The following is a 14,581-nucleotide window of genomic DNA, read 5'->3' as shown; positions in this document are numbered from 1 at the left end:
TGCACATAAGATTACAAGTCATAAAAAGATTTAAGGTTCACACTCCCTTGCTTCCTACCAGAGTCCTCAAAGACACAAAAGACTCTTCCTGTGGAGTTGTCTGCTTCCCCCAACTTCCTTACTAGACCCCCAGCATTTGTCTTACTGTATGAGTGTGAGACATGTTAAAATCCAGTGGCACCAAGGTATCATACAATAAAATAATGTGATTAATGCATAAGTAAAAGAAATTCCTATACATGCCCCTTCCTGATTTCTTATGTTTTAACATGTTTGTTACACTTACATGTTTCCAATTTCAAATGTTAACACAGATGATCAGAGTAAATACAGATTGTAGTTTTTTAAATGATGATTTCGTTTAGTTTGGGGAAACAGCTCTCCAACTTTACCTCATGTAGAAAAAGTCATTTCCTTCTAAACCTAATAAGTGGTTTTGTCATCTAGCAAGAACTGCAGTCAAGCATTTGCAATAACTAATAAAAAAAAAAGCACTTGGGACAATTGTGTTGGTGACAGCTTTTGTTATAATATCAATAATATTTCTATGAATATGGGATACTGTTACATGTTTGCATAGACTTTTGTGAAATATGGAGACACTCCTGGCATTATATGAACAAAGTGAGACTCATTTTTTAGGGTTGGTGGAGATGAGTGTGAAGATCCAAACAATCCCTGTCAGTGATGGAGAAGCTTTGATGAAAATATTTGGTAAAAAGTTCACCAGCATGAAGGAAATGAAGTTTCAAACTTTCCTTAGGAGGACCCCAGCACGCCTGCTTAAAGAAAAGTAAGTGTGGCGATGTGGATGCTTGCAGCGACTGCTGTATAGAGGCCATCCTGCTACACATGAAACACATCAGAGTCATAATTGTTATTTTAGTCACGTGTTTGTTTATTATCCTTATTGTTTTATCTGGGACAGTTTGCAGACATCTCAGAGAGAGGAGACACCAGCATCTGAACAGAGACTCAAACCAGCAACCTGCAGCTCCCTGCTTGGCTGCTCCAGTTTTCTCCTCACTCATGTTGCCCACCAGTGATTTCTAGCTGCCCACCCACACAGCAGGCTAGAATATGCGCTGAGCCTCAGCACCCAATACTTGGACATGTTTTCTTTATTAAACAATGAACCAGACCCCAAAAAGTAAACAGCTGTTATTGCTAGGCAACGGGAGCAGCATTTGGAGATGCAGCACCTGACATTCCTGATCATGTGGGCGGAGCATGCATGAAATGGAATGTTTAGTAGAACTGTGCAACACAAGCACTTAGTTACAGCATTGTTCATTGTATCCAGACACAGCTAGAGACACATCTACAGCAGCATCTCTGTGCAGGACAAACGACAGTTGACGAAGAAACATCGAAAACTTCACTTCACTCCTCTACAAAACGTTGGTTCCTTTGTTTAAAAGGCCAAAATGAATCAAGGGAGATCGAGAAGAGGATCGGCGAGTGCTTCATCTCACAATACAGTACAGCTGATTCATTTTAAATTTCAAATGATACAGGCTGAAAATGTCAAATTAAAAGAAGAGGCAGAAAAATCAAGAGGAGAAGCTAAAAATTCAAAGTTTGAAACTGAAGTAGTATTGCAGGAATTACTGGATGTGGGTCTCAAACTTAAAGGAGAGAAGATGAGAAAACAACAGGCAGAAAACGAGAATGAAAACATGAAGAAAGAACTGTTGGAAGCTCAAAAAGCATTGGAGGAAGAGAAAAGCACAGCACAAGAAGCCAAAAATAAATATCAAACTGCAAAGAAGGAGGCAGGAAATGTGATGCAGGAATTACAGGAGGTGCAGGAAGCTTTTGAAGAGGAAAAAAGCAAAATGCAGTTGGCAACACAAGACGCTGCAAATGTAATGGCTGAAGCTGAAAAACTAAGAAAGGAATTACTGCATGTGAAGCAACAACTTGAAGAGGAGAAAAAATGTAAACACGAGACAGAAAATGAGATTGAAAATATGAAGAAAGAATTGTTGGAAGCTCAAAAAGTGTTGGAGGAAGAGAAAATTAAAATACAGGAAGCAAAGAAAGAAATGGAAGATACAAAGAGTTACACTCAAAACATGAAGGAGGAACTGATGAAAGTGCAAGAAGAACTTGCAGAAGAGAAAATTGAGGTGAAGGCATTCAAGAAAGAAACGACGGTGACCAAGAAAGGCTGCAAAGATGAACTTAAAGAAATACAAAAGCACAAAAAGGAAGCTAAAGAGCTCCTCAAACACAAAGGGAAACTGGCCAAACAGCAGCTGAAAGAAACATTTAAAGATGCCGAGGAGCAGCTCAACAAAACCTTAAAAGAGCTGAAGGCAAAAGAAAAGCAAGCCGAGGACAGGAGGGGATTCTGGAGCAGACTGCTGAGAAAGAACTGACCCAGCAGCATCTTCCTCCTTCCCCCTCTCTCAACCTTTCTTTCACAAAAATCCCCCCAAACTTTACTTGGGACGTTTGTTTGTTTTTTAAAAACTCTATTCTGAATACATGTACTGACATACAAAAATAAAATTGCCATAACTTGACCTCATGTTGCCTGCTTCTTTTCTTGTGTGTCTGTGGATGTAAAACAGTAACACACTTTCTGCTCTGTGTGTTTTTAATTGCAAATAAATGCAATATGTTTTCATTTTAAAATGCAGTGCAAAAAACTTCTGCTCTAAATCTTTTTTTTAGCAAAAAGCTTTTTTTTTTGCCTGTTGTGGAAGTTTTCCATTTAAATAAAGCTGCAGACGAGCGGTGAGCGGTAGCTAACATTCTTTAATCCAAACACACATAGAACAGACAACCAAGCTTGATGAAGTCCCTGCATGACCGCGGGACAGATGGTCAGCAGAGTCTCCCTGAGCCTAGCATGGCTCTCAGTTAAGTACCTTCTCCAGGAACTAAAGGCAGTACACAGCTGTTTCACACCTTAAGGTTCACACTCCCTTGCTTCCTACCAGAGTCCTCAAAGACACAAAAGACTCTTCCTGTGGAGTTGTCTGCTTCCCCCAACTTCCTTACTAGACCCCCAGCATTTGTCTTACTGTATGAGTGTGAGACATGTTAAAATCCAGTGGCACCAAGGTATCATACAATAAAATAATGTGATTAATACATAAGTAAAAGAAATTCCTATACATGCCCCTTCCTGATTTCTTATGTTTTAACATGTTTGTTACACTTACATGTTTCCAATTTCAAATGTTAACACAGATGATCAGAGTAAATACAGATTGTAGTTTTTTAAATGATGATTTCGTTTAGTTTGGGGAAACAGCTCTCCAACTTTACCTCATGTAGAAAAAGTCATTTCCTTCTAAACCTAATAAGTGGTTTTGTCATCTAGCAAGAACTGCAGTCAAGCATTTGCAATAACTAATAAAAAAGCACTTGACAATTGTGTTGGTGACAGCTTTTGTTATAATATCAATAATATTTCTATGAATATGGGATACTGTTACATGTTTGCATAGACTTTTGTGAAATATGGAGACACTCCTGGCATTATATGAACAAAGTGAGACTCATTTTTTAGGGTTGGTGGAGATGAGTGTGAAGATCCAAACAATCCCTGTCAGTGATGGAGAAGCTTTGATGAAAATATTTGGTAAAAAGTTCACCAGCATGAAGGAAATGAAGTTTCAAACTTTCCTTAGGAGGACCCCAGCACGCCTGCTTAAAGAAAAGTAAGTGTGGCGATGTGGATGCTTGCAGTGACTGCTGTATAGAGGCCATCCTGCTACACATGAAACACATCAGAGTCATAATTGTTATTTTAGTCACGTGTTTGTTTATTATCCTTATTGTTTTATCTGGGACAGTTTGCAGACATCTCAGAGAGAGGAGACACCAGCATCTGAACAGAGACTCAAACCAGCAACCTGCAGCTCCCTGCTTGGCTGCTCCAGTTTTCTCCTCACTCATGTTGCCCACCAGTGATTTCTAGCTGCCCACCCACACAGCAGGCTAGAATATGCGCTGAGCCTCAGCACCCAGTACTTGGACATGTTTTCTTTATTAAACAATGAACCAGACCCCAAAAAGTAAACAGCTGTTATTGCTAGGCAACGGGAGCAGCATTTGAAGATGCAGCACCTGACATTCCTGACCATGTGGGCGGAGCATGCATGAAATGGAATGTTTAGTAGAACTGTGCAACACAAGCACTTAGTTACAGCATTGTTCATTGTATCCAGACACAGCTAGAGACACATCTACAGCAGCATCTTTGTGCAGGACAAACGACAGTTGACGAAGAAAACATCAAAAACTTCACTTCACTCCTCTACAAAACGTTGGTTCCTTTGTTTAAAAGGCCAAAATGAATCAAGGGAGATCGAGAAGAGGATCGGCGAGTGCTTCATCTCACAATACAGTACAGCTGATTCATTTTAAATTTCAAATGATACAGGCTGAAAATGTCAAATTAAAAGAAGAGGCAGAAAAATCAAGAGGAGAAGCTAAAAATTCAAAGTTTGAAACTGAAGTAGTATTGCAGGAATTACTGGATGTGGGTCTCAAACTTAAAGGTGAGAAGATGAGAAAACAACAGGCAGAAAACGAGAATGAAAACATGAAGAAAGAACTGTTGCAAGCTCAAAAAGCATTGGAGGAAGAGAAAAGCACAGCACAAGAAGCCAAAAATAAATATCAAACTGCAAAGAAGGAGGCAGGAAATGTGATGCAGGAATTACAGGAGGTGCAGGAAGCTTTTGAAGAGGAAAAAAGGAAAATGCAGTTGGCAACACAAGAAGCTGCAAATGTAATGGCTGAAGCTGAAAAACTAAGAAAGGAATTACTGCACATGAAGCAACAACTTCAAGAGGAGAAAAAATGTAAACACGAGACAGAAAATGAGATTGAAAATATGAAGAAAGAATTGTTGGAAGCTCAAAAAGTGTTGGAGGAAGAGAAAATTAAAATACAGGAAGCAAAGAAAGAAATGGAAGATACAAAGAGTTACACTCAAAACATGAAGGAGGAACTGATGAAAGTGCAAGAAGAACTTGCAGAAGAGAAAATTGAGGTGAAGGCATTCAAGAAAGAAACGACCGGCTCTGTGGTGACCAAGAAAGGCTGCAAAGATGAACTTAAAGAAATACAAAAGCACAAAAAGGAAGCTAAAGAGCTCCTCAAACACAAAGTGAAGCTGGCCAAACAGCAGCTGAAAGAAAAATTTAAAGATGCCGAGGAGCAGCTCAACAAAACCTTAAAAGAGCTGAAGGCAAAAGAAAAGCAAGCCGAGGACAGGAAGGGATTCTGGAGCAGACTGCTGAGAAAGAACTGACCCAGCAGCATCTTCCTCCTTCCCCCTCTCTCAACCTTTCTTTCACAAAAATCCCCCCAAACTTTACTTGGGACGTTTGTTTGTTTTTTAAAAACTCTAATCTAAATACATGTACTGAAATACAAAAATAAAATTGCCATAACTTGACCTCATGTTGCCTGCTTCTTTTCTTGTGTGTCTGTGGATGTAAAACAGTAACACACTTTCTGCTCTGTGTGTTTTTAATTGCAAATAAATGCAATATGTTTTCATTTTAAAATGCAGTGCAAAAAACTTCTGCTCTAAATCTTTTTTTTAGCAAAAAGCTTTTTTTTTTTGCCTGTTGTGGAAGTTTTCCATTTAAATAAAGCTGCAGACGAGCGGTGAGCGATAGCTAACATTCTTTAATCCAAACACACATAGAACAGACAACCAAGCTTGATGAAGTCCCTGCATGACCGCGGGACAGACGGTCAGCAGAGTCTCCCTGAGCCTAGCATTGCTCTCAGTTAAGTACCTTCTCCAGGAACTAAAGGCAGTACACAGCTGTTTCACATCTTAAGGTTCACACTCCCTTGCTACCTACCAGAGTCCTCAAAGACACAAAAGACTCTTCCTGTGGAGTTGTCTGCTTCCCCCAACTTCCTTACTAGACCCCCAGCATTTGTCTTACTGTATGAGTGTGAGACATGTTAAAATCCAGTGGCACCAAGGTATCATACAATAAAATAATGTGATTAATGCATAAGTAAAAGAAATTCCTATACATGCCCCTTCCTGATTTCTTATGTTTTAACATGTTTGTTACACTTACATGTTTCCAATTTCAAATGTTAACACAGATGATCAGAGTAAATACAGATTGTAGTTTTTCAAATGATGATTTCATTTAGTTTGGGGAAACAGCTCTCCAACTTTACCTCACGTAGAAAAAGTCATTTCCTTCTAAACCTAATAAGTGGTTTTGTCATCTAGCAAGAACTGCAATCAAGCATTTGCAATAACTAATAAAAAAGCACTTGACAATTGTGTTGGTGACAGCTTTTGTTATAATATCAATAATATTTCTATGAATATGGGATACTGTTACATGTTTGCATAGACTTTTGTGGAATATGGAGACACTCCTGGCATTATATGAACAAAGTGAGACTCATTTTTTAGGGTTGGTGGAGATGAGTGTGAAGATCCAAACAATCCCTGTCAGTGATGGAGAAGCTTTGATGAAAATATTTGGTAAAAAGTTCACCAGCATGAAGGAAATGAAGTTTCAAACTTTCCTTAGGAGGACCCCAGCACGCCTGCTTAAAGAAAAGTAAGTGTGGCGATGTGGATGCTTGCAGTGACTGCTGTATAGAGGCCATCCTGCTACACATGAAACACATCAGAGTCATAATTGTTATTTTAGTCACGTGTTTGTTTATTATCCTTATTGTTTTATCTGGGACAGTTTGCAGACATCTCAGAGAGAGGAGACACCAGCATCTGAACAGAGACTCAAACCAGCAACCTGCAGCTCCCTGCTTGGCTGCTCCAGTTTTCTCCTCACTCATGTTGCCCACCAGTGATTTCTAGCTGCCCACCCACACAGCAGGCTAGAATATGCGCTGAGCCTCAGCACCCAATACTTGGACATGTTTTCTTTATTAAACAATGAACCAGACCCCAAAAAGTAAACAGCTGTTATTGCTAGGCAACGGGAGCAGCATTTGGAGATGCAGCACCTGACATTCCTGACCATGTGGGCGGAGCATGCATGAAATGGAATGTTTAGTAGAACTGTGCAACACAAGCACTTAGTTACAGCATTGTTCATTGTATCCAGACACAGCTAGAGACACATCTACAGCAGCATCTCTGTGCAGGACAAACGACAGTTGACGAAGAAACATCGAAAACTTCACTTCACTCCTCTACAATACGTTGGTTCCTTTGTTTAAAAGGCCAAAATGAATCAAGGGAGATCGAGAAGAGGATCGGCGAGTGCTTCATCTCACAATACAGTACAGCTGATTCATTTTAAATTTCAAATGATACAGGCTGAAAATGTCAAATTAAAAGAAGAGGCAGAAAAATCAAGAGGAGAAGCTAAAAATTCAAAGTTTGAAACTGAAGTAGTATTGCAGGAATTACTGGATGTGGGTCTCAAACTTAAAGGTGAGAAGATGAGAAAACAACAGGCAGAAAACGAGAATGAAAACATGAAGAAAGAACTGTTGCAAGCTCAAAAAGCATTGGAGGAAGAGAAAAGCACAGCACAAGAAGCCAAAAATAAATATCAAACTGCAAAGAAGGAGGCAGGAAATGTGATGCAGGAATTACAGGAGGTGCAGGAAGCTTTTGAAGAGGAAAAAAGGAAAATGCAGTTGGCAACACAAGAAGCTGCAAATGTAATGGCTGAAGCTGAAAAACTAAGAAAGGAATTACTGCATGTGAAGCAACAACTTGAAGAGGAGAAAAAATGTAAACACGAGACAGAAAATGAGATTGAAAATATGAAGAAAGAATTGTTGGAAGCTCAAAAAGTGTTGGAGGAAGAGAAAATTAAAATACAGGAAGCAAAGAAAGAAATGGAAGATACAAAGAGTTACACTCAAAACATGAAGGAGGAACTGATGAAAGTGCAAGAGGAACTTGCAGAAGGGAAAATTGAGTTGAAGGTATTCAAGAAAGAAACGACGGTGACCAAGAAAGGCTGCAAAGATGAACTTAAAGAAATACAAAAGCACAAAAAGGAAGCTAAAGAGCTCCTCAAACACAAAGGGAAACTGGCCAAACAGCAGCTGAAAGAAACATTTAAAGATGCCGAGGAGCAGCTCAACAAAACCTTAAAAGAGCTGAAGGCAAAAGAAAAGCAAGCCCAGGACAGGAGGGGATTCTGGAGCAGACTGCTGAGAAAGAACTGACCCAGCAGCATCTTCCTCCTTCCCCCTCTCTCAACCTTTCTTTCACAAAAATCCCCCCAAACTTTACTTGGGACGTTTGTTTGTTTTTTAAAAACTCTAATCTAAATACATGTACTGACATACAAAAATAAAATTGCCATAACTTGACCTCATGTTGCCTGCTTCTTTTCTTGTGTGTCTGTGGATGTAAAACAGTAACACACTTTCTGCTCTGTGTGTTTTTAATTGCAAATAAATGCAATATGTTTTCATTTTAAAATGCAGTGCAAAAAACTTCTGCTTTAAATCTTTTTTTTTTTTTTTAGCAAAAAGCTTTTTTTTTGCCTGTTGTGGAAGTTTTCCATTTAAATAAAGCTGCAGACGAGCGGTGAGCGATAGCTAACATTCTTTAATCAAAACACACAAAGAACAGACAAGCAAGCTTGATGAAGTCCCTGCATGACCGCGGGACAGACGGTCAGCAGAGTCTCCCTGAGCCTAGCATGGCTCTCAGTTAAAAAGAGAAAATAAAACGGGCATAAAATTAACCAAAAGCAGTTTTAAAAAGGTAAGTTTTGAGTTGTTTTTTAAAAACAGCTACTGAGTCCACAGTTCTTAATACTTGGAGTTCCAGAGTCTCGGGGCCACAGTGGCAAAAGCTCTATCACCCTTAGTCCTCCTCTTAGTATTTTTTATAGCAAGTAAGCCCTGATCAGATGACCTCAGAGACCTGCTAGAGACACAGAGCTGTAGCAGATCAAAGATGTAGGCAGGTGCCAGTCCGTGCACAGCTCTGTAGGTCAAGACCAGGATCTTAAAATCAACTCTAAATTTAACAGGAAGCCATTGTAACTGAGATAATAACGGTGTCACATGTGACTACTTGGAGGATTTTGTCAAAAGTCTAGCTGCAGCGTTTTGCACAACCTGCAGACGATCCAGAGAACCTTTGCTTAGACACATAAACAACGAGTTACAATAGTCCAAGCGTGACGAAATAAAAGCATGTATAGCAATCTCAAGTTCAGAGCGAGATAAAACCGGGCTTAGCCTAGCCACATTTCTTAAATGATAAAAACAAGACCGAACCAGAGATTTCACATGCCCATCCAATGTGAGACTCGAGTCAAAGGTGACACCTAAATTCCTGATAGAGGATTTAACATAAAGTGAGAGAGGACCAAGGGCTTTCACTATCTGCGATAGAAACCTATCAGGGGCGCATAAGAGGACTTTGGTTTTCCCCTCGTTGAGTTGGAGGAAATTTGCAGCCATCCAACGTTTGATCAAATCTAAGCAATCATTCAGACGCTGAAGCTTAGATAAATCCTCGGACATAAAAGAAACGTACAACTGAATATCATCAGCATAACAATGATAAGAAATGTCCTCAAAAGAGCCCATCATATGCTTCTATAAATAAAAGGGAAGCATTGCTTTTGCAAAAACTGTATCCTCAAAAAAACTTGTAATATCAAACAAATGAAGTCAACACCAAGTGACAATGAGCTGGCACTGATCGTTCTAATCATGAATAGGAAGAAACAGGTTCTGGGTTAATCAAATTCTCATAAGCAGTCAGCAGCAGGAAGAATTTTATGGTTTGATCCAGCAGTTGAAGCTGTACCTTCATACATATTTAAGGATGTCAGTGGGGTAGTTTGAGCTCCATAACTGTACCTTGTTGTGGACTAGACACTGCTGTGTGAGTCTGCAGTGCCCCTTGGTTTCTGAGTCAGATCCACCCCTCACTCATCACATCTGGTTTCAAAATATCAAGATGGTGACAGCGAAAAGGGTCAACTCAACTCTAAAGACCCTTATACGTTAGCACCTGGTACCAAGTTCTCTTTCAGAACCTTCTCTGCCGGGATTCCGACCGATTCAAAAAGACGTCAGCAGACTGCATACCAACGATTGGCTGGTCAGAGGGGTCACTTGATGAGTCATGAGAGCATCTCCTTCACGAAAATCGCAACCCGGCAAAGAGGGAAATGGCTACAAAAGACAACGCTGTGGTCCTCGAGTCTAACTACAAGCCACAGATGGAGCAGCAGGTATATCGTCTCCTCGACGTCCACCTTTGTTGTGGCATTCATGTAGCATACTATTACGTCACAGGATGCCTTTTCGCATTGCTATAATGACCATTAGCTGGTACTCGATTCTCATGGAATATGAGTCAAGGTGAATCGTGCCACTTCGAGCCGCCTCAGGCCGAGCCGAGTAGGTACTAATGGAAAAAAGGCTTAAATGCATCTTTTATGTACAGTCTATGATTAGTGTGTCTCTAAGCACCAAGTATCGTACCTGGACAAAATGAATGCGATGTACCCAGTGAGATATTTCATTCTACAAGAAGACTGGTGCTTCAACAATAAAACATAACTGTATTAGTAGTATATTGCTGCAGTTACAGTTATATGTAAAATTGAATTAACTAAAATAAAAATTAGCGATACCTGTAGCAATACCTGTGGATTTATCTAAATCTTGCCCCTAACATATGTCCTTCTTATAGTAATACTGTAATAATAAAAAAAAGACTATAACTAACAAACTAAAACTAAAACAAAACTACAAAAATGGTAAATGGCCTGTATTTATATAGCGCTTTACTAGTCCCTAAGGACCCCAAAGCGCTTTACATATCCAGTCATCCACCCATTCACACACACATTCACACACTGGTGATGGTAAGCTACATTGTAGCCACAGCCACCCTGGGGCGCACTGACAGAGGCGAGGCTACCGGACACTGGCGCCACCGGGCCCTCTGACCACCACCAGTAGGCAACGGGTGAAGTGTCTTGCCCAAGGACACAACGACCGAGACTGTCCAAGCCGGGGCTCGAACCGGCAACCTTCCGATTACAAGGCGAACTCCCAACTCTTGAGCCACGATCACCCAAACACCCAAAAAATCCAAACTGTAATCTAAATTAAACTAAACTGAATTAAAAACAAAACGTCAGTCGCTTTCAATTTGTGGTGGTGGTCATTACAGGTTACGCTGCAGGCTTCCCACCCTCATCGTTAAGTACATTTGTGACACTCTCATACACTCACTCATACTCGCTCTCTCTTTCTCTTACACACACTATAAGAAGATTGTTGATTTATGTATCTGTGCTTTTTCTTTTTGTGTGTGTGTTCCAGGTGCTGTATGTTTGTTTGGGAGTTTCCTTTGTCTCTTACAGGTGCACCAGTTGGTGATACATTGTACATTGGTATTTGTTTTTATCCCCCCATTTCTATCCCCCCACCACCACTTCTTTTTGTCTCTTGCCTGTCTTGCCTTAGACATTGCCATACTATTCCACATATGATGCAATATCTGAAATGACACAAAAACAAATGAATAAACGAACAGATGAAAGATGAACAAGAAAAGCCTATAGAGACTCTCCATAGCTGTTCTAGCAAAGGCATAATGTGTTCAGCACCACGATGCAGCATTTGCAATCAGAATTGTGATCTGAAAGATTGATGCTGCCAGACAAGACAGACAAAACAAAACAAAACCAAAAGTCAATATTAAATAAAAAAATAGAAACTGTTTTGGAAAATACAAAACTAATTCTGGTGCCAATTGTCAGCCAGTAGCATTAGTGGGATCACCAGTATGAAAATATTAATCATAGGCTTACAATCTTTTCAAATTCATCAACTTGATAAGTTTTAAAACATTTTTCCTGTATACTCAAATATGTCACTCTGTCAGATATGCTGATTTGGTATAGTCTAATAGGTTTTATTTCAAAATGCACTTCTTTTTAGGCTCCTACTATCAATCTATTTTTAAAAAATCTTCATTAAAAATATACCTTCAAGATGAACTTCATGTGCTGCTATTGGCTAATTCATTGGGTAATTCAAGTCCTGAAGCTTTACCAGGACCTTTACTAGGAAAAAGGTTCAGTCCAGTCCAGTTGGTACGTCAGTCCTCCAGCTGTTAGAAAACAAATGAGGCTGACTGAGGTAATGTGACTTGATCCCTTCTGAGCTACACAGTAAGAGGAGAATGTAGGGAACAACAATCCTGGTAACTGATTCAACTTCATCAGCCAGAATGACGCAGAGTGTCGCACACACAAGCACACAAACTGGGTTCCCAGAGATAGATAACAGCCCTGGAAAGTGACCTCTTGCCCAGCTCCATCCAGACAGAACTGGCTGTAGCCAACAAGCCTATACAAAACTGGTAAAACACGAAGTGATTAAGTAAGAGTTGCATAAACTGGGTGCATTCTCTCTCTTGACAACGGCCCCTCTGTGCTGCACACACATACTTTTGATGTATCCGGAGACTACTGTCATTACAAGAGAACATATCAAAGACCTCTTGAATACTGTTCACATGGTACAGGCTTATGTGCGAGAGGGGGACGGCAGTGTTTAAAGAGCTATGGATATTTTTATGCACCTAAACCACTCATTGCTGTGGGCGACAGCAATGAGTGATGGAAGAGCGTTAGCGTTTTCCATTTCATTTACTCAGAAGAGGCCTGTGAGCGCGCAGATGTTTGTACATACGTGTTTTTGCACACAACAATGGCGTGCAGAAACAGTAGCCTTTAGTATACCACATACTAGTCTATGCATGGTACTGCCATGCATGTTTAATGCTGCTTCATGCAAATGTTGTGTGTCTTTGTTGCCTTTAAGGAGAAGATGTCGCCAGTCGTGGTGCGCTGCGTTATCTCAGACTGCAGTAGGTTATGTAAACCCAATTTCACACAGTAAGGAGTGGGGGAGTGAGAGAGGCACTGCTACACAGTCAGCACTGACTGAATAGGGGTGAGGCAGAGAGGAGAGGACTGCAGCATTTTACCCTCTTTTTTCTTGTTTTCTTCTCTCTCTTTTTCTGTATCACCTCTGATGTTTCTTATAGCAATCTGCCTGCTGCTCAGCCTGTACCTGGAATCTGTAACATCACATATTCTGTGCTTGTGGCAGACCAGCGCAGAGAGGGTAAAGACTTGCAACTGCACAGCAAAACACAAGTCACCTTGGAGGTTGTAATTTGGGGCTAAATTGTGCACCGTTCTGCCAACTAGGACCAAGAGAAGGCAGTGGCTAGGTCAGTATTATGCTAGGTGCTGCTCTAAGTAAACAATGACGTGTTTCCATGTGTCTGAATCAGAGACAGTATAAAACGGGTGAAGCTTCTGGGTCTGAAAAGTGAAGCCACTGTGCAAGTGCCTTAAACCTGCACTCTATCTGTAGGCTGCTGAGTAACCATAGCTGTGGGTACAAACAGACCTCCAGTCCGTGGAAGAATGATATTTCCTGATGGGTTTATGGGCTTACAGGCTCTGTTTTTAAAATCTTGGTCGTACTGTTTCAAAATGGGGGCTGATCTGTGATTGGCAATTCTTCAACCTTGTCAAATCCAGCTATTTGCAACCAAAACAGTGATAGTGGGAGCATTGATCTCAAGGCTCGAGAGCAGGACTTCTGAAACCATTGGATGACATTACTGTTAATACTGTCTGTGGTCTGATAACACTGATTTCCAAGGGGAGCCTTCAGTGTGGCCCATACAAAGAGCCACACAGAAGGCTCTGTGTATGGGTGCAGCAGGTCAGACAGGTACTGAAGAGAAGAAGGATCTCGCAAGTAATGCGTGACTTAAACGAGAGCCAGTGGAGATTTATGAGGGTGGGGGTGATATGTTCTCAGAGCTAGTGGGTGTTAGAAGCCTGGTGGCTGAGTTCTGTCCTGGGCTTTGGTGGAAATCCAAAACACGACCTCATTGTAATGATCCATCCAGGTGGAGACAAAGGCATGGATAAGGGTCTCTGCTGCAGAGTCAGTGAGTGATGGACAAAGTTGAGAGATGTTCATTAGGTGGGAAAAAAGCTAGTAGAGATTTGATCTGACCAATGGAGAGCATATACATGGTGTAGAGAAGAGTTCCAAGTGAAAAACCTTGAGCATACTGAGTTAATAGGAGCAAAGGTGGACCAAGCGCCTCCCATGGTGGCAAAGTGTATTCTGAAAAGAGCGTACAGTAACAGTGAGGCCAAGATAGTTGGCTTAATAACAGAAAGAAGGAGATTGTGAACACAAGCAGGATACAAGACGATTAGCATGCCTCATCTTGTGGCATGCTCATAAGGATACAAGACACATCGTGGCTCTGGGACATCCCCGGGGTGAGACCAGGACATGTTAGTGAGATTATGTTTCTCAGCTGGCTTGGGTATGCCTAAATGTTCCCTTGGATGAGCTGGAGGAGGTGGCTGGGGAGAGAGAGGTGTGAGCTCTGTAAAGCAGCGGTCCCCAACCCCCGGGCCTCGGACCGGTACCGGTCCATAAGTCATCTGGTACCGGGCCGCGAGAGTTGATGCTCGTGTGTGAAATGTATTGTTTTCAGGGTTTTTATCGGGTTTCAGCGTTATTTTGTTATCGTTAACTCGGTTTTCCTGGGTCT

Source organism: Aulonocara stuartgranti (genome assembly GCF_965226115.1).
Source record: "Aulonocara stuartgranti genome assembly, chromosome: 1".
Taxonomy (NCBI): Eukaryota; Metazoa; Chordata; class Actinopteri; order Cichliformes; family Cichlidae; genus Aulonocara; species Aulonocara stuartgranti.
The sequence above is the reverse complement of the archived record's forward strand: the minus strand, read 5'-3'. Positions refer to the sequence as shown.